Source organism: Ambystoma mexicanum, chromosome 6q, assembly GCF_040938575.1.
Source record: "Ambystoma mexicanum isolate Mex_15411 chromosome 6q, UKY_AmexF1_1, whole genome shotgun sequence".
Taxonomy (NCBI): domain Eukaryota; kingdom Metazoa; phylum Chordata; class Amphibia; order Caudata; family Ambystomatidae; genus Ambystoma; species Ambystoma mexicanum.
Window position 1 is genome coordinate 1,365,504,819 of NC_090937.1, and position 16,491 is coordinate 1,365,521,309.

Here is a 16,491-nt window from a genome sequence, read left to right on the forward strand (position 1 = left end):
CAATTCCGGGCGCCCAGCCTCGTACAGTGATCGCCAAACTTTTGAACTATCGTGATCGTGATGCACTGATCCAGTCCGCAAGGGCAAAAGGCACCCTCACCTATAATGGATCCAAAATAGCTTTCTTCCCAGACTACACCAGGGAAGTGCAGAAGGCTAGACAATCGTTTGACCCACTGAAAAAACAACTACAATCCCTCAAGGTGAAATACGGCCTGATGTTCCCTGCCCAACTTAAAATTTACCATGGAGGCACAACAGTCCACTTCACCGACCCCGGAGAGGCGTGGAGATGGGCGGAACAACATATTGAGGGAGACTGGACGGCAACGAGGGGCATCAGAAACAGAACACCCTGTGCCCGGCCAGGTCCTGAACCGCCAGACCAACAACCACCTGCACCAGGAATCGCACCACAGCTGCAGGAATAAGAGCACCGACTCCTGAAATATATGCGAACAGAAACACTCGAGACCCTACCGTGCGGTGCTTAAGGTACTGTATTACAACCTAATGCTGAACATGTATAAGACTAGCCACGAAGAGTCACACAGCCAAGCGGCCAGCCCAGACGGAAGCCCCCCTTCCCCTGGTGTGACACCGCACCGGGGTACGTCTGGAGCCTACACACAGGGACACAACCCTGAATAGTTTATTTGTTCATTTGTTAGTGGGCTCACTCAGCCACGGTTAGCTGACGTTTGTTGTTGAATGTTCGGGCGACAGATGCTTCGAGTTAGGAGTATAGGGCGGGGGATGGGAAGTTTGTTTAACAACGGTTTTGTTAAGAAAAGGGTCCAAAGTTCAAATCTAGAACGCTTTGCCACAACACTATCAGCAGACGACATGTGCAATGGTGCTATATGCCAGTGATTAACCCGCACTCTTTACCAAATGGCCTCCGCTAACACAGATATCAGGACCCTACAACTCCTATGTTAATGGGATGGGAGGTGGAATCAAGAGACGATTTATCACACAACTCCTAAATCGCCACACACCAGACATAGCCTTCCTAACTGAGACCCACCTAGCAGGCACTACATGTACCTTATTCAAACGCACCAACTACAGAATTGCAATACATGCTGGGTTCACCACAGGCTCTCGTGGGGTGCTTATATTAATACACAAACAGTTGCCCCTGACCATGACACAGGTGACCCAAGACACTGGCGGCAGGTACACACTTATTACAGGAACTCTATGGAACCAGACGATAGCCCTACTCGGGGTCTACTCGCCACCGACACTGCTCACCACCCTGCTACAGGACATTACACCTCTGATCTCGGGAAATAACTCAGACCTACTGATAATTGGGGGTGACTTCAACGAAGTCATGGAGGTGGGGATGGACCGCTCACACTTAAGAGGAAGAAACCCCACTGTCCGAACCAAACTAGCAGCGTTCACCACAGCAATGGGACTGCGGGATGTGTGGCGTGACCTACACCCAGACACGAGGGAATACTCCTTCCACTCAGGGGCACACGCCTCTTTATCGCGATTAGATTACTTCTTTCTGCCTGGTCCAGAGACTCACAGGGCCACAAAGGCAACTCTACTGCCGCGCGGCATATCAGATCACTCCCCCCTGCTAATTGAGCTTAATATGGCTAGACCACGTCCACTCCCCTCCTGGCGCTTAAATAACTACTACCTAGGCCTCCTAGATTTTCTGGAGCAAATACAACAAACGACAAAAACTTACTTTGAGTTAAACACAGGATCGGTAGATGATCTGGGGATCCTGTGGGAGGCACTCAAACCGGTGCTGAGGGGTGAGATTTTGTCATGGTCTGCTGCACACCGAAAGAAACACCAACAGAAATTGGTAGAAGCCGAAGAACAAGTGACCCAGGCTGAACTAAACCACCTGGCACTAGACCAACACGAAACAAATCGAGCACTAACACTTGCCCAAAAACGCTTACAGAACATTGCGCTAGACAATGCTAGGCAGGCACATATGACGATGAGAGCTAGAATTTATGAGACCGGTGATAAAGCCAGCAAAATGCTGGCATGGTTAGAGAAACGCGAAATAGGCAGCGGCCAGGTCAGAGCGATAAGATCAGAAGGAGCTGAACCCTTACTGACCGACCACGACATAGCCGAGGGCTTCGCAGCTTACTATACGGAGCTCTACAGGCCACCCACATCGCCTATCAATAGATCGGTACTAAACGACATAGCCCACCCCACTCTAAGTGCTGAACAGCAGGCTCTACTTGAGAGAGATATCACAGAGGAGGAACTGATAACGGCCATGTCGGAACTCCAGACGGGAAAGACACCAGGGCCAAACGGCTTCCCGATTGAGATGTGGCGTAAACTTGGTACAAATGAAATTGCCCCCCACTTACTGCGACTGTTCCTACAGTCCAAGGAGAGAGGACGCCTACCGGCAGACCTCCGGAAAGCCACGTTGATAGTGATTCCCAAAGCAGACAAACCGCCAGACCTCTGTAGTTCATATCGACCAATCTCACTTATCAATAGTGAGACCAAAATACTAGCAAAAGTACTGGCCAACCGCTTACAAAAGGTCATCACAACATTGATTCACCCCGACCAGTGCGGATTTATGCCGAAACGGTCGACCCGCATGAACATTCATAGGCTACATACTGTAATAGAGAATGCACCCACCACCCGAGGCCCCCTGGCTGTACTGGTGATTGATTTTGAAAAGGCTTTCGACTCGGTGTACTGGGAGGCAATTTGGGAAATAATGGGCCGGATGGGGTTTGGTCCCCAGTTTCTGAGCTGGGTGCAACTCTTATATGAATCCCCCGAGGCACAAATGAGAGTGAATGGGTGGCCATCGCAAACCTTTAAGCTTGGGAAGGGAACCAGACAGGGATGCCCATTATCCGCCATGATATTTGCCCTTGCTGTGGAACCATTAGCAGAGGCATTGAGAACGTCAACGGCCTGGTGTGGTATTCAGTGGGAAGACGGGCGAGAGGATAGGGTCTCCCTGTACGCAGATGACTTGCTTCTTTACTTAAAAGACCCACACCAAGCCTGCTCCACGATTGTAGACATACGGGACAGCTACGGTACTTTCAGCGGGCTAAGAGTAAACTGGCCCAAATCAATACTGTTCCCAATAGGTAACACAACTTTTATACTGCCAGCCAACTGTCCCTTTCGCTTAGAAATCGAGCAGTTTAAATACCTTGGCATACAAATTACTAACGACCTGAGCAGTTATGTGATCAATAACCTCCACTCGATATCAACCAGATTCACAGAAGATGCCAGGCACTGGATCTCTCTCCCATTGACCCTACTAGGAAGGGCAGCATTATTCAAAATGATGGCTCTTCCACGCTTCTTATATATACTGCAAAACGCACCACAACACATCCCAGCGAAAGAATTCAAAAAGATAGACAACGCACTAAGGAAACTCCTCTGGAACTACGGACATCCACGTATTGCGCTGGGCACTCTGCAGCGCTCCATTTGGGAGGGAGGGATAGGGCCCCCCCGCCTACAGTCCTACTACTGGGCTAGCCAAATGGCAGTGGTCAACGACTTACTGCATGGGGACACCACGCTGCTACACAATAGACTGGGGAGTGCCAGAGAACGTGCTAGACCTCAAACTGAACTCCTTTACAAAGCGATTCGTAACTCAGCACCACAATCTATGCTATCACACATTGCCCGAGTATGGAAAGACACACACACGTTCCTGGGATGGGAAGGGAAGATCACCCCACTACAACCTCTGTGGAACAACAGGAATTTACCTGAGGTAAACAAGCTTCCGAGATGGCGTACATGGTCACAACATGATATCAGTACAGTGGGCGATATTGTAGAAGGGGGCAGACTGGTGTCCTTTGAAACCCTAGAGTCCAGATTTCACCTCCCAGGCACTGAACGGTTCCAATATGTGCAGTTGCAGCATGCCCTACAAGCCCACCTCCCAGCACTTGAAGACATGGCCGAAAGCACTCCCCTCGAAAGAAACATAGTTGAGGCAAGCATAGAGACTAAAGTAACGTCCACCATGTATAATGTAATCACTTCCTTTGCCACCACTGAACTAACCAGCCTAAAAGGCAAATGGGAAAGAGACATAGGACTTATACAACCGGAGGACTGGGTGGGAGCCTCATGTACCCTCGGGAGGTGGCCATTTCGGCCAGACTTAGACTTATCCAGTTTAAAATACTGCATAGGATTTACTACCCAAGCATGGCATTATATCGCTGGGGGAAAACATCTGACCCACACTGTCTTCGATGCAAGAGGGAGGAGGGAACCGTCTTCCACATACTGTGGGACTGCAACCATATACAACAGTACTGGCAAAAATGTTGTGATGAACTCTCACGGGTACTGGGGAGAACGATACACAGAGACCCGAAGCTACTCCTGCTCGGGATAGAGGAGGAGGGAGAAGCATCTAAATACGAGAAGTTGCTTCTATCGACGACCTCGGCAATAATTAAAAGGAACATTGCACAATTATGGGGCTCGGAAACAACACTGCAGTACGAACAATGGGTGACGGATGTCAACATATGCATTGCAATGGAAAGGAGAGTGTATACAGCCTGGGGATGTCCGAGGAAAGCAGACAAAATATGGAACAAATGGGAGGAAGCCCAGTGACTGCACCAACCTGAACAATGGATGATAACGCACAATGTGCAATGTGCAAAAGTAATCCAATCTGGCACATAGCGTGAGAAATAACGGACATTGCAAGACCCTTTTTCTTTCCTTTTCTTTTCTTTCTTCTTTTCTTTCTTGTTTTCTTTTCACCTGACCAGGGACTGTTCCACTGGTCATATAGGTTGAATGTGTATATGAAGAATGTATGTTTTATGATGTTAAGTTGGGAAAAACAAAAAAATGTGTTATTAAAAAAAATAATAATGGTGCCGCAGGATACTTCGTACGTCGGTGATGTGCTGAGTCAAATTCACCTGATGGCAGGGCATCAGAATTCTGGTCAAGAGACCGCTAGAAATGTGGGGGCAATCTCAGCAGTCTCAGCCATATATGGTGCTTGGCAGATTAGGACCACGAAGGGCAGGGTGAAGCCAGCTGGCTTACCTGGGTCCTGTGCTAAAGATAACACGAACGAAAGATAACTGCTCCTGCAGTGTTGGGGAGCTCCTGCTCCTCCTAGGGGACCAAGCACTCAGATACAGGCTTGGACAGGCACGTAGCCTTTGAGCTGTGTGCCTTCGAGATGTGGGCTGGCTTACACCTGCTGGCACAGTATTGGTGCTTAAGAAGCAGGGCGAGCCAATCCAGGTGCAGCAGGAGAGGGCAACGATGAAATGGATGTGTAGATCATATCACAGAGACGCGGCAGCCGTTTTGACATGGAGCCTACCTTGCGCTCAATAATGGTGCTGCAGGATACTTCGTACATCGGTGATGTGCTGAGTCAAATTCACCTGATGGCAGAGCATCAGAATTCAGGTCAAGAGACCGCTCAAAATGTGGGGGCAATCTCAGCAGTCTCAGCCATGTATGGCGCTTGGCAGATAAGGACCACGAAGGGCAGGGTGAATCCAGCTGGCTTACCTGGGTCCCATGGTGATGATAGCAGGAATGAAAGATAAATGCTCCTGCAGTGTTGGGGAGCTCCTGCTCCTCCTAGAGGGCCACGCACTCACGTGAATGCTCTCGAGGAAATCCATACAATAACAATGGCCTTCTTGCTTGTAGCTTGGACACGTGTCTAGTGCCTTGGGGCTCAGGTACCCACCCATAAAACATATATTATGTAGTGACCTACATTTGTAGTGCACTGTTTACACTGCCAGAGGTATTTACCCTCATCTAGAAGATGGCATTGCGCCAGGTCAGACCAGCGTAGCATCAAGAGGCCATGCACTACATGAAGCCCACGTAAGATGACATCGCTTTTCCAAACATCTCATTCCAGTTGCGCATAATCACAAAGAGCTCTTCCCAAACAGCTGCTGATATTGGTGCTTCCCATTTGCGGCAAAATGGGGTAGGGGCATAGTCCCTTGGTTAAAAGCATCAGAGAATGATAATGTGTCCCACATCCATAAATGAAAAAAATGTCAATCTAGTGTGGATAGGAGTGTCTTAGAATTCCTGGGGAACCAATTACCTTCAACAGTCCTATTTCTAATAAGCAAACTAACATTCCTAACAACGTTTGCAAACCCACTAATAAGAGAGGGGCATGTTATACATGTAGCCCCACCTACCACGCGTGGAAATATGCAGGCACATTTGTACTCATCATATTTGAGACCGTTTTCCTAGATGAGGGACAATTAAACCCAGTTTATCCAATAGAGGGCAGAAGAAACCATGACAGGGAAAGGTTGGACTTGCAGTTTTAGAACCAGTAGGTAGTAGAGGCGTTTTGTTCATGTCCGTCTCATCCAAGACCTTACATTTAAGGCAAATCAAGGGTCTAGAACAGCTCAAATGAACAGAAAGAAAATGCACCCCAGAGCAATGATTCTGCTGTATACAAAAGGCAACTGTATTACTCTGAAATCACAACCAGATGAACTGGATTCTGCCTGGAGGACAAGAACATTAGCACAACAGATGTAAGCACCATTAACCTGAAGGCAAAAATTAGGCCTTCCAGCCTTGGGGAGAGAGCTGAAAGCAGGGTTATCAGTCCACACCAGAGTTGCGGGTCCGATCTGAAACCATGAGTGCATTACCGAGGCTAGACTGTGGGTGCTTAACAAGGGTAAGCAATGATAACATTTTACTGCCCCATCCTCAGGGCTATAATGCAATTATAAAATAGCAAAACCACAAAGACAGGTTAAATGCAACATCCCAAGTAGAATTTGTTCATATATCAGTATGGACGATCGATCGAACGAAGCGGACTGCGGGTATGCCCATGCTGCTGGTAACATAGGAATTTACGGTTCTAAAAAAATCTGTGGGCTACAAGAACGATTCTATGGGCTATATTGGTTCTTATAGCCTGCAGAGTGTCCAATGAGAACACTCAATGAATATTCCAAGGGTTATAATTAAGCTTTATTGCGGGCTATGCACGAGTTATGGGCCCCAAAGACAAATTAAAGGCCTTAGCACACAAGGCGGCGTGCATACAGGCCCCTATCCCCCGATGCAGCCTGAAGGCAGGTTCTTTAATGCTTTTATAACCAATGTTGATCTTCAAAATATATGGCGTGTGCACAAGTATACAGAAGCTGTCATCACAAAAATCAGCCTCGGTTGTTGCAGGGAAATTACTGCAGGTTCTTTCTGTGCTGCTTGTAGCCTTGGAATGTAGAATTCAGAACCATCTGAAGGACGGGGAACAACATTTGAATGACATGCCTAGTGGAATTATTGTATTTGTTGCAGGTAAAGGACTATGGCATCTGTTGGAGCCTTGAGCAATATTTGTATTTAATAGTGGCTTTATGAGTAAGTTGAAAATTGTTATCAACATGATTTCATAATTTGCATGATCTTGTATTCTTTTAATGATTTTAAAAATTGTATGTGATTTGTATATTTTATTTTTAATTTTTAATGAATTCATTTGAATACAATTTTTCTAAGGTTATCCTAAGCGACTATACTTTCCTACCTCTCCCCAAAATACTAAATATGACAAACACGTTTTTAAGATCTACCAAAAAGTATTATCCTTTGTAAATTGATTTTGGCTCATCTGATGTCTAGAAAGTGCCATCTTTCCTCCTCAGAAGAAGACAAGGAGGCAGAAAATATCTTGGCCTGCATGGACGTTGTAGAGATGCGTGGGTCTAATAGCCGGATTGCAATGTAGTTCAACAGCGTCTGCCTAGATAGCATAAGATCCTACATAGCAGAGCCACTAGCTTGCCTACTCTTTTAGCTGATGACTTGGCCATGAGAAATACAACCTTCATTGTCCGAAAATGCTTTTTTGTGAAGAGGTTGTGATTGTAAATCCCTCATGACCGACAGTAAAATCTGTGTTGGGACAGGGATTTGAAACTCCCAAGGATTCGGCATAACAAAGGTTTTTTTACCTCCATGGATTGACTGCCAGCCAAGTGTCTCAGAAAGCCACCTACCGGGCTCTACGAGTGGAGGCAGCGAAGCAGACATCAACAGAAACTTGTAAAAAGTGCTGGATGGATTTAAGCTCCTGGAATATTGTACTACCAGAGCTTGTTTCAGTGAGTGGCCCTTCTTCTTCAGCCCCGGATGCTTAACCTCCAGATCAACCAGTGCCACCTATTGATTTGAGATGAGTCTGAGAATCCAGAACAACATGGAGTGACAAAAGGTAGCTTAATGACTGAAGCATGGGCTATCCATATCAAAAGGAAACTAAACTCTTCAGTACGAAAATGTAACTAGCAGAATGACTTGAGATACACTGTCTCCGATTAGGTGGACAATTCTCACAATAAACAGGGAAGGCGTATCAGAGATCTACTGGCCATTAGAGCATTCTGGACATGCATGTTAATTAATGGCTGCAGAGTGTGGTCCAGGGTGCAAATCAGTGCAGTAGAGCCAACCCTTTGGCAGATTTGGGGAAAAAACTGTGAGCAAAGTGTCTTCTCCTGTGGCGCAGAAACCCCTCTGCTTAGTAAATCCACCTGAGTATTACAATTCCCCTGATGGGAACTACAAAAGGAAAACAGATTGGTTTTCTCTGCTTCAAGGCTTGTGATACTGGACAACCTCTCGAAGGCTTGGTTCTGTTAATTCTCTGGCGGTTGATATAGGCGAATGTGGTGGTGTAGTCTGTTTGCATACAAGCAACCTTTCCCTGAATTACTGGTTATAAAGTCGTGATGGCCAGGGGCACTTCCACCAGTTACCTCCAATTGGAGGACATTATTGATTCCATTACTTATCTTTGCCCTGGAACAGTAGTCTTCTCCAGGGTTGGTAGCCATCCACGGCGGTCAACATCCATCTCGGCATTCAGAGTAGCATAGGGGCTTAGTTAGAACCTGTTTGGAAGGTTTACATGATTCATCTACCAAAATCCTTCCATTCCTCCTTTACTGCGGTACAAGGACTATAGAGATTAAGTTGCAGATGTGGCCAGAGATGGAGTCTCCCCAACGGAATCCCATGTCAATGCCTTTAACTAAGGTTATTCCTGTGAACAACAGGGTCTGGGCTCATCATAATAGCAATGTAGAGCAAATCATCTGTCATAGGTTCTGTCTGAAATCACACTATCTTATGGCAATTCTGAGTACCCACACTATGTACTCAGTTGCTACACTCATCACTATGGGTAACGTATAAATAACATACAAAACCCAAACATTTTGCATACCTGTCTCCACATTCATATACTGAGAAAAACGCATGAAATGCTCTATTGAAATCAAATGTGTTTCAGGTTTGGGCCTATCAAGTTAATTTGAACCATTGCACATGTTGTAAACATGAAATACTCATAGCATCTTTACTCCCAACATGGTTTTTACACTGTTGTCATACAAATAACAAGGGGGGTCCTGGGAGTCCCTCTGCCAGACATGAGTCCTGGTTACAAGAGCCTTACGCAGAGTCTTTAGCTCACTATCTTTCACAGAGAAGAAATATCCCAAACATATCAGTCTTTGTCCTGCCCGTGTTTCGGTCTGGTTGAACCTCATCAGTAGGGTGTAGCTGTGCCTCTCTAGGAATAGTGAGCAAGGGGTCCACGTCTGGATTCCCCTAGTAACTTAGGGTGAGACCCAAAGTTACTTGAAATATGCAAATAACAAATAACTGATGTCTGGCAGAGGGACTCCCAGGACCCCCCTTGCTAATTTGCATATTTAAGTAACTTTGGGTCTCACCCTAAGTTACTAGGGGAATCCAGACCGGGACCCCTTGCTCACTATTCTTAGAGAGGCACAGATCCACCCTACTGATGAGGTCCAACCAGACCGAAACACGTGTCTGGGGTTTCTGTTGGTACTCTTGTTCAGAGGAGAATTGCCTAGCATTTCGGTGCTGGACTGCCCCAGGGCAGGACAAAGACTGATATGTTTGGGATATTTCTTCTCTGTGAAAGATAGTGAGCTAAAGACTCTGGGTAAGTCTCTTGTAACCAGGACTGATGTCTGGCAGAGGGACTCCCAGGACCCCCCTTGTTAATTTGCATATTTAAGTAACTTTGGGTCTCACCCTAAGTTACTAGGGGAATCCAGACGTGGACCCCTTGCTCACTATTCTTAGAGAGGCACAGATCCACCCTACTGATGAGGTCCAACCAGACCGAAACACGTGTCTGGGGTTTCTGTTGGTACTCTTGTTCAGAGGAGAATTGCCTAGCATTTCGGTGCTGGACTGCCCCAGGGCAGGACAAAGACTGATATGTTTGGGATATTTCTTCTCTGTGAAAGATAGTGAGCTAAAGACTCTGGGTAAGTCTCTTGTAACCAGGACTGATGTCTGGCAGAGGGACTCCCAGGACCACCCTTGTTAATTTGCACTGTTGTCATACACACAATACAAATACCTACCTGTGCAAGCATTCTATTTGGGCTGGCCACTTCCGCCCACCAGTACACTGCTGAATGGTATCAATACAATAACTGGAATATGGAACCGTGCAACAGACGCACTGGACAAAAGACAAAACCATCGAGCCATGGAAATACCAGAGGCCATGTGACTCTGCACCTGTAACCATTGAACAGATGACGACTCCTAGCATTGAAGTAGACCTACACTGCACTGCATGAGCCTCAATGCTCAGACCACCGCAACGAACGCCCTCTATGATATACAATGCAGTCTATATCAAGATGGCAGCCTGTAAACGACACATGTTCGACTCTTTTCGATATATGAGAACAAATCATGATATCCCTTCTTGGTGCAGAAAGGCTACTTTCAGACTGTAACACAAGCCTGGCTGTAATGGCCGAGTTACGAGGTGGGAGGAATCCTGTGACTTGCCCATATCTCCATTGTGAGCATACTCACCGACCAGGCAACTATCCTGTCTAACCAGGTGTATGTGTGAGGGGGTGGAGGGGGTTTGGGGTGGGCGGCTGGAGGGGGGGTGCAGTGCAAGAGGTAGATGTGCATTGCAGGACAGTCCTGGAGACATGCTTCACAGGTAATGACTCAGATTATGTTTTTCATTAACTTTGAAAAATCAGCGAGACACAGCCCAGATGTTCCTCTCTTACTCATAGCATAACTCGAGTTTCAGTAGAAAGTAACCAATCCCTCTTGGGATACTACATATGAGGAATATGTAGTATCCTCTAGTATCCCCTAGTCATACACTGAAATGACTAGTGTTCAAGGAAGAGACTCCTCAGATGAAATATCAAGCCCTAAAATGATACTCAGGTCCAAGACCTAGCCAACTGTCATTCTGCCGAATGGGTCCACTAATCCAACAGAACACTGGCAAGTCATACAGCAAGGGATTTTGGAAATGTTCTTAGAAGTACTTCCCCATCCTATACATAGATGGGTAAGATAACATTCAGTGGCAGCCGGTAAATGTTTTAAGTGGAAGCTCGTACATATTTCTCCCAGATATGCCATAGCAACCGATTGTAGCTAGGGAGCCCTAACCAATCAAGGGGGGTTCTGGGAGTTTCTCCACCCCGAGAAATGTTTGAAAATGATGGGTTAAAATGGTGCATTTTCAAGCACACTTTTTAGATACATTGTGTAAAAAGCCAACCAATGTTCAATTGGTTTCGTAGGGTAACTCACGAAAAATTCGAATAGATGCAAATCACCAACAGTGCACATGAGCATTTCTCCAACACATGTACATGATGCCTTTGCCCAACATATATGCCAGTATAAAACATTTTCACACTGGCTGTGCCCATACATTTCCATGCTGACTGCACCATTATACCCTAGTATTCCCATACAAGAACATACTCATGTTTGCTTTGGGCATTATGCCAGTAATGATACTATAAGAAAACATGTCCAACTTTCTTCTGACAGCATATGGTAGCATCCCCATGTAAGAACATACTGCAGTTGGCTTTACCATTAAAAATGCATCCCACAGTGTGAAAACATGTCCAAACTGACTGCACCAAAATACTAGTCTAGCTACCTAATAACACTTATCATGCTTGCTTTATCAAAGATGCCCAATACAAAATGGCATACCACAATAAGAAATGGATAGACTGGCTGTATTGAAAGGCCACTCTAGCTGCATAATACCACTTACCATGCTTGTTTTATCAAAGATGCCCACCACAAAATATCATGCGACATTAAGAATAATACAACTAATAATGCTTGGTTTATCAAAGATGTCCAATACAAAATGTCAAACCACAGTAAGAAATAGCTAGACTGGTTGCATAAAAATGCCAGTCATGCTTCATAATAACACTTATCATGCTTGCGTTATCATCCATGGGCAGTATAAAATGCCATACCTTACCCCTGGTGTGCCAGCACCTCGCACTCAGACATAATCACATGAAGTATGAAAGTGATTATGTGTGAGTGTCAGGTGCTGGGGTCCAAGGGCACAGGCATGACATTTTTTACTGGGCCTAGATGCCCAGTAAAAACTACCATGCCAACCCCCTGGGCCCCAAGCAACTCACAGGCACACTATCAATTGTTTGTGTGCAAGGTGCTGGCGACCCAGGCATGGCATGTTTTGCTGTGCATCTATCACAGGTGCCCATTAATAAGTAGAATGCCTTACCAATGAGCACTCCAGCGCACCAGATAATCAATTATGTGTGCATGCGAGGCACTGGAGGATTTAGGGTTCAGGCATAACATTGCAGGTGAGGTGCTAGGAATCCCAGCAGACTGGGCTGTCGTTCTTTACTGGGCATACCCCGAGAAAATGCCATACCTGCCCCCTGGGGCCCAGTGCCTCACACGCACACGGTGAATGTGATTGTGTGTATGGAAGGTGCTGGGGAACGCAGGGGGAAGGCATGGTACTTTTTACTAGACATCTGTCATAGATGTCGTGTAAAAAAATACATCCTCGTCCCCTGGTACCCACAGCGCCTCAGAAGGCGAGCTGATTTTGGCCGGTGGGGAGGGGGATTGTGCAACAAAGGCATTTTTAAAATGCCTTTGTTGTACAACCCCTCCCCCCACACTCCCCAAAATCAGCTTCACTAGCCAGCACAAACACACACACACACTCACACATTCATACAACATTCGCACAGCAAGCACTCGATCATTCACACGAGCACCCATCATCATACACTCACTCATAACACAAGCATACACAAATCCATACACATTTTAAATAATAAATAAATTAACATAAACATACCTTCTGCCCCAGTCCTGAAGTTTCCTCCCCAGCGCACTCCTGCGTAGCATGAACAGAAATTAAGAAGCAAGAGCTTCCTGGTTCCTGCACATGCACACGGGAGCCTGAGCGTGAGTAATGAAATGCCTCACTCCAGCCTGCTCTGTCTCTAATTGCGAGGAGGTGCAGGAGCCCCCTCTTGCACACACAGACATGCAGTTCCCCAGCCAGCATTTCCAATGAGCTATGCAAGGCTGGGGAAGCAAAACGCCTCCCAGCCTTGCATGGCTCATTGAGCATGCGCCGCTTAGGAACTTTGTTTCCCTTTGACAGTTCAGCCAGCCTAGGAGCGCTCCCTCGGCAGGAAAAATTGAGCTGAGGAAGCGCTCAGTGTCTCACTGAGCTGGATCCTCGGCTCCTCCATAATGGGCGAGTAGGCGAGCGGGTCAACGACCCTCGCCCATTATGGACGAGCCACCACTGACAACATCACCAGCCTAATATAGAAGCCACCATCAATAGTGCATCAGCTTATCAGTGGGCATGCACAGTTCAACGAGACTCCCTGGAAACCCTCAACCCCACGGCCCAGTGACTGAGTGGAAGGGAAAGGCGGAAGATTGTCTGACAAAACAAATCCTTGTGACAGAAGAACACCAAGCTGGGGACTAGGAACGCTAAAACATCCCACAAAATCGCCTTCCCCATGACCCTTCAATGTTGCAGAATCGCCTTCCCCATGACCCTATGTGGTACACTGGGAGAAAGAATTGTTTCCTTTGATTGAATAGACTGTCGGAAGCGGCTGTTCAGCTTAGTCAAGCGGCTAAACGTATTCAGTGCGGCTTGACGTCTCACGTCTCACGGTCCTTTCCTCTGCGGCAGACGCGGAAGGCAGCAGAAGCGCTGTAGAAGCGCGGCTTCGTCCGGCTTCGTACGGCTTTGTTGCAGGGTTGCAGGACCGCGGGATCGACCGCAGGAGCAGGAGCTGGAGCCGAGCTGAGCTGAGGCCGGCTGTTCATCGTGTGACCAGCGTGACCTGCGGTTGGTTGCTGAGTGGTGAGTGGCGAGTGGCAAGGGCGAGTGGCAAGGGCAGAAACAGGCAGAAACGGGCGCCCTAGAGTTGGGAGTTGGGTTGCATGGTGTGGCCCTGGGTCTGCCCTCGCTGCCCTTGCTGCTCTCGCTGCTCACAATATCTCTCTCTCTTTTTTTTCTTGTACCTGCCTCTCCTGGGCGGACCCGTTTCCCGTGGGTCTTGCTAGATTCGCCAGATCCGCCTTTTCCGTTTTTCCCCTTCAGGTTTCAGTTGTGCTGCGGGGGGCTGGCGGGGGAAGGCGGTAGGCAGTAGGACAGTAGAAAACTGCCACCTGCAAACTCCGTGGTACCCTGGTACCCTGGTCCCAACTCCTACTTGATAGTGATTGTTAGCGATTAAGTGATGGTGATTAAGTCGGTAAAAAACAGAAACAAAACAAAAGGGGGTCATGTATGATCTTCGCAGTGCGGTGGCTCCCATAGAAGTTCAGAGACCTTTACACTCTACTCCGGTGGACATGGGGAAGAAGGCACCACGTAAAGAGAAGGCAAGAGCGAGGGAATCCTTCTTTAAACCCTATAAAACGGGTGGTGGTATCTTTCTTCCTCCAGGTGTATATCCATCAGATGATCAGGTTCCTGCAGGTTCGGCTTTGCCATATTCTGCATCACATATGGAGGACCTGCCAACGCCTAGAAACCAACCGATTTGTACGCGATTCCAAGGTGACATTGATTTCACCCTGAGGACTTCTACCATGAAGAATGTGATTTTAAATCAACTGGGCTCCGTGGATGACCCCTCCCTGAATAACATTATGCCTCATTTGTTAGTCCCTAGGATTGGTGTAGTCCATTTAGAAAAATCTGTAATTCATCAATCTGAGGTCTTTATTGAACCTAGAGATGAGGGTATGTGGGAGTTAGAAGCCGTAATCTCAACTCCTGATAGGGGAAGGACTTCAACATCGGTCGAAGTAAGCTCTCGGGAGATCCCCCAGGAGCTGCCTATTTCCTTACCTGTACCAGAGGGGCCGGCTGCGTCGGGCCAGAATTCTATTGAAGAACTTGTGCCACCTACTATAAAAGCTCTGAACTTTGTTCTATCCTCTTTGGTTAAAGTCTTTGAAAATCTGAAAACTGAGGTCTACCAGCATACGGGTATTCTAATGGAGATGAACAAGGACTTGGAACTAAATGAAATTGCCATGATAGCCCTAAAATCAGCAGTCAATGAATCATTGGGAGGGCTTTTGGCTGAGCTCCATAAAGAAGTAAAGGACCAATCATGTAAAATGGCCCTTTTGACTGATTTATGCGGGGATTTAAAAAAGACGTCCCTGATCCTATTAGAAAAAGCGGATCGATCGGATAACCAATCACAGGAAGGCCCTCTAGGTCCCCCCATTCCTCTTCATGTGGAGGCCATGGTTGACGATACTCCCCTTTCGATATCTGTGATGGAGGAGTTCATGAGATTGGCCGCCCTGGCGGATAGTGGTCCTCAAGTGGGGGGCCCACCTGAGGGCTCTCCAATAGATATTTCCTCTTCGAATTTGGATTTAGCAGTCCCTAGGAAGAAGAATTTGAATGGGAAGTCCAAAAAGAAGATGAAAAATAGGAGGCCACCAGCCAATGAAGCCATCACTCCTGTAATTAAAAAGGGGAAAGGAAAGAAAAAACAGATCAATTCTGGATCTAATCAGCATCCACGAAACTCAAATGCTGACCAAGAATCCCCTGAAAAATCTGAAAAAATTGTGGCGAAGTCTCCTTTCAAAAAAGGGAAGAAAATTCCCAAACCAAAATCCCAAAAAGCACCTCTTGTGGAAGAATCGATAGTGCCTGGTGGTAAATCCACGGTGGGAAGTCAAACCGACTACGTGGATCAACCAAAAAAAATTGCTCCAATTTTTTTAAGGGCGAATCAAAAAAAGTTGCCATCTAACCCTCTGGTTAAAATTGCTCCCATCTTCTTGAAAAAATCAAGGGTGGGGACTGATCTGGGAGCGAAGGGGGGACCATCTAGCAGTGATAATTCGCAAGCTAATGCTGCGGCTGTAATCAAACGGCCGTCTGTTGGTTCGGCCTGCCCTTGGTATGATGGTGCTCCTGGGGCTACAGGAACAGATGCCTCACCCGGCTTAGGTTCTTTGATGGAGAATCGAAATTCCGTCCTATCAGTTCAGTTCCCTGATGAACTATACAAACAGAACTCAGAT

General features: G+C 46.9%; 1 protein-coding gene across 1 annotated transcript in view; it reads right to left on the reverse strand.

The window, feature by feature from the left end:
- Window positions 1–16,491, reverse strand: part of PPP2R2C (protein phosphatase 2 regulatory subunit Bgamma) — a 1,229,805-nt gene that overhangs the window by 1,043,626 nt on the left and 169,688 nt on the right. The window lies entirely within an intron of this gene.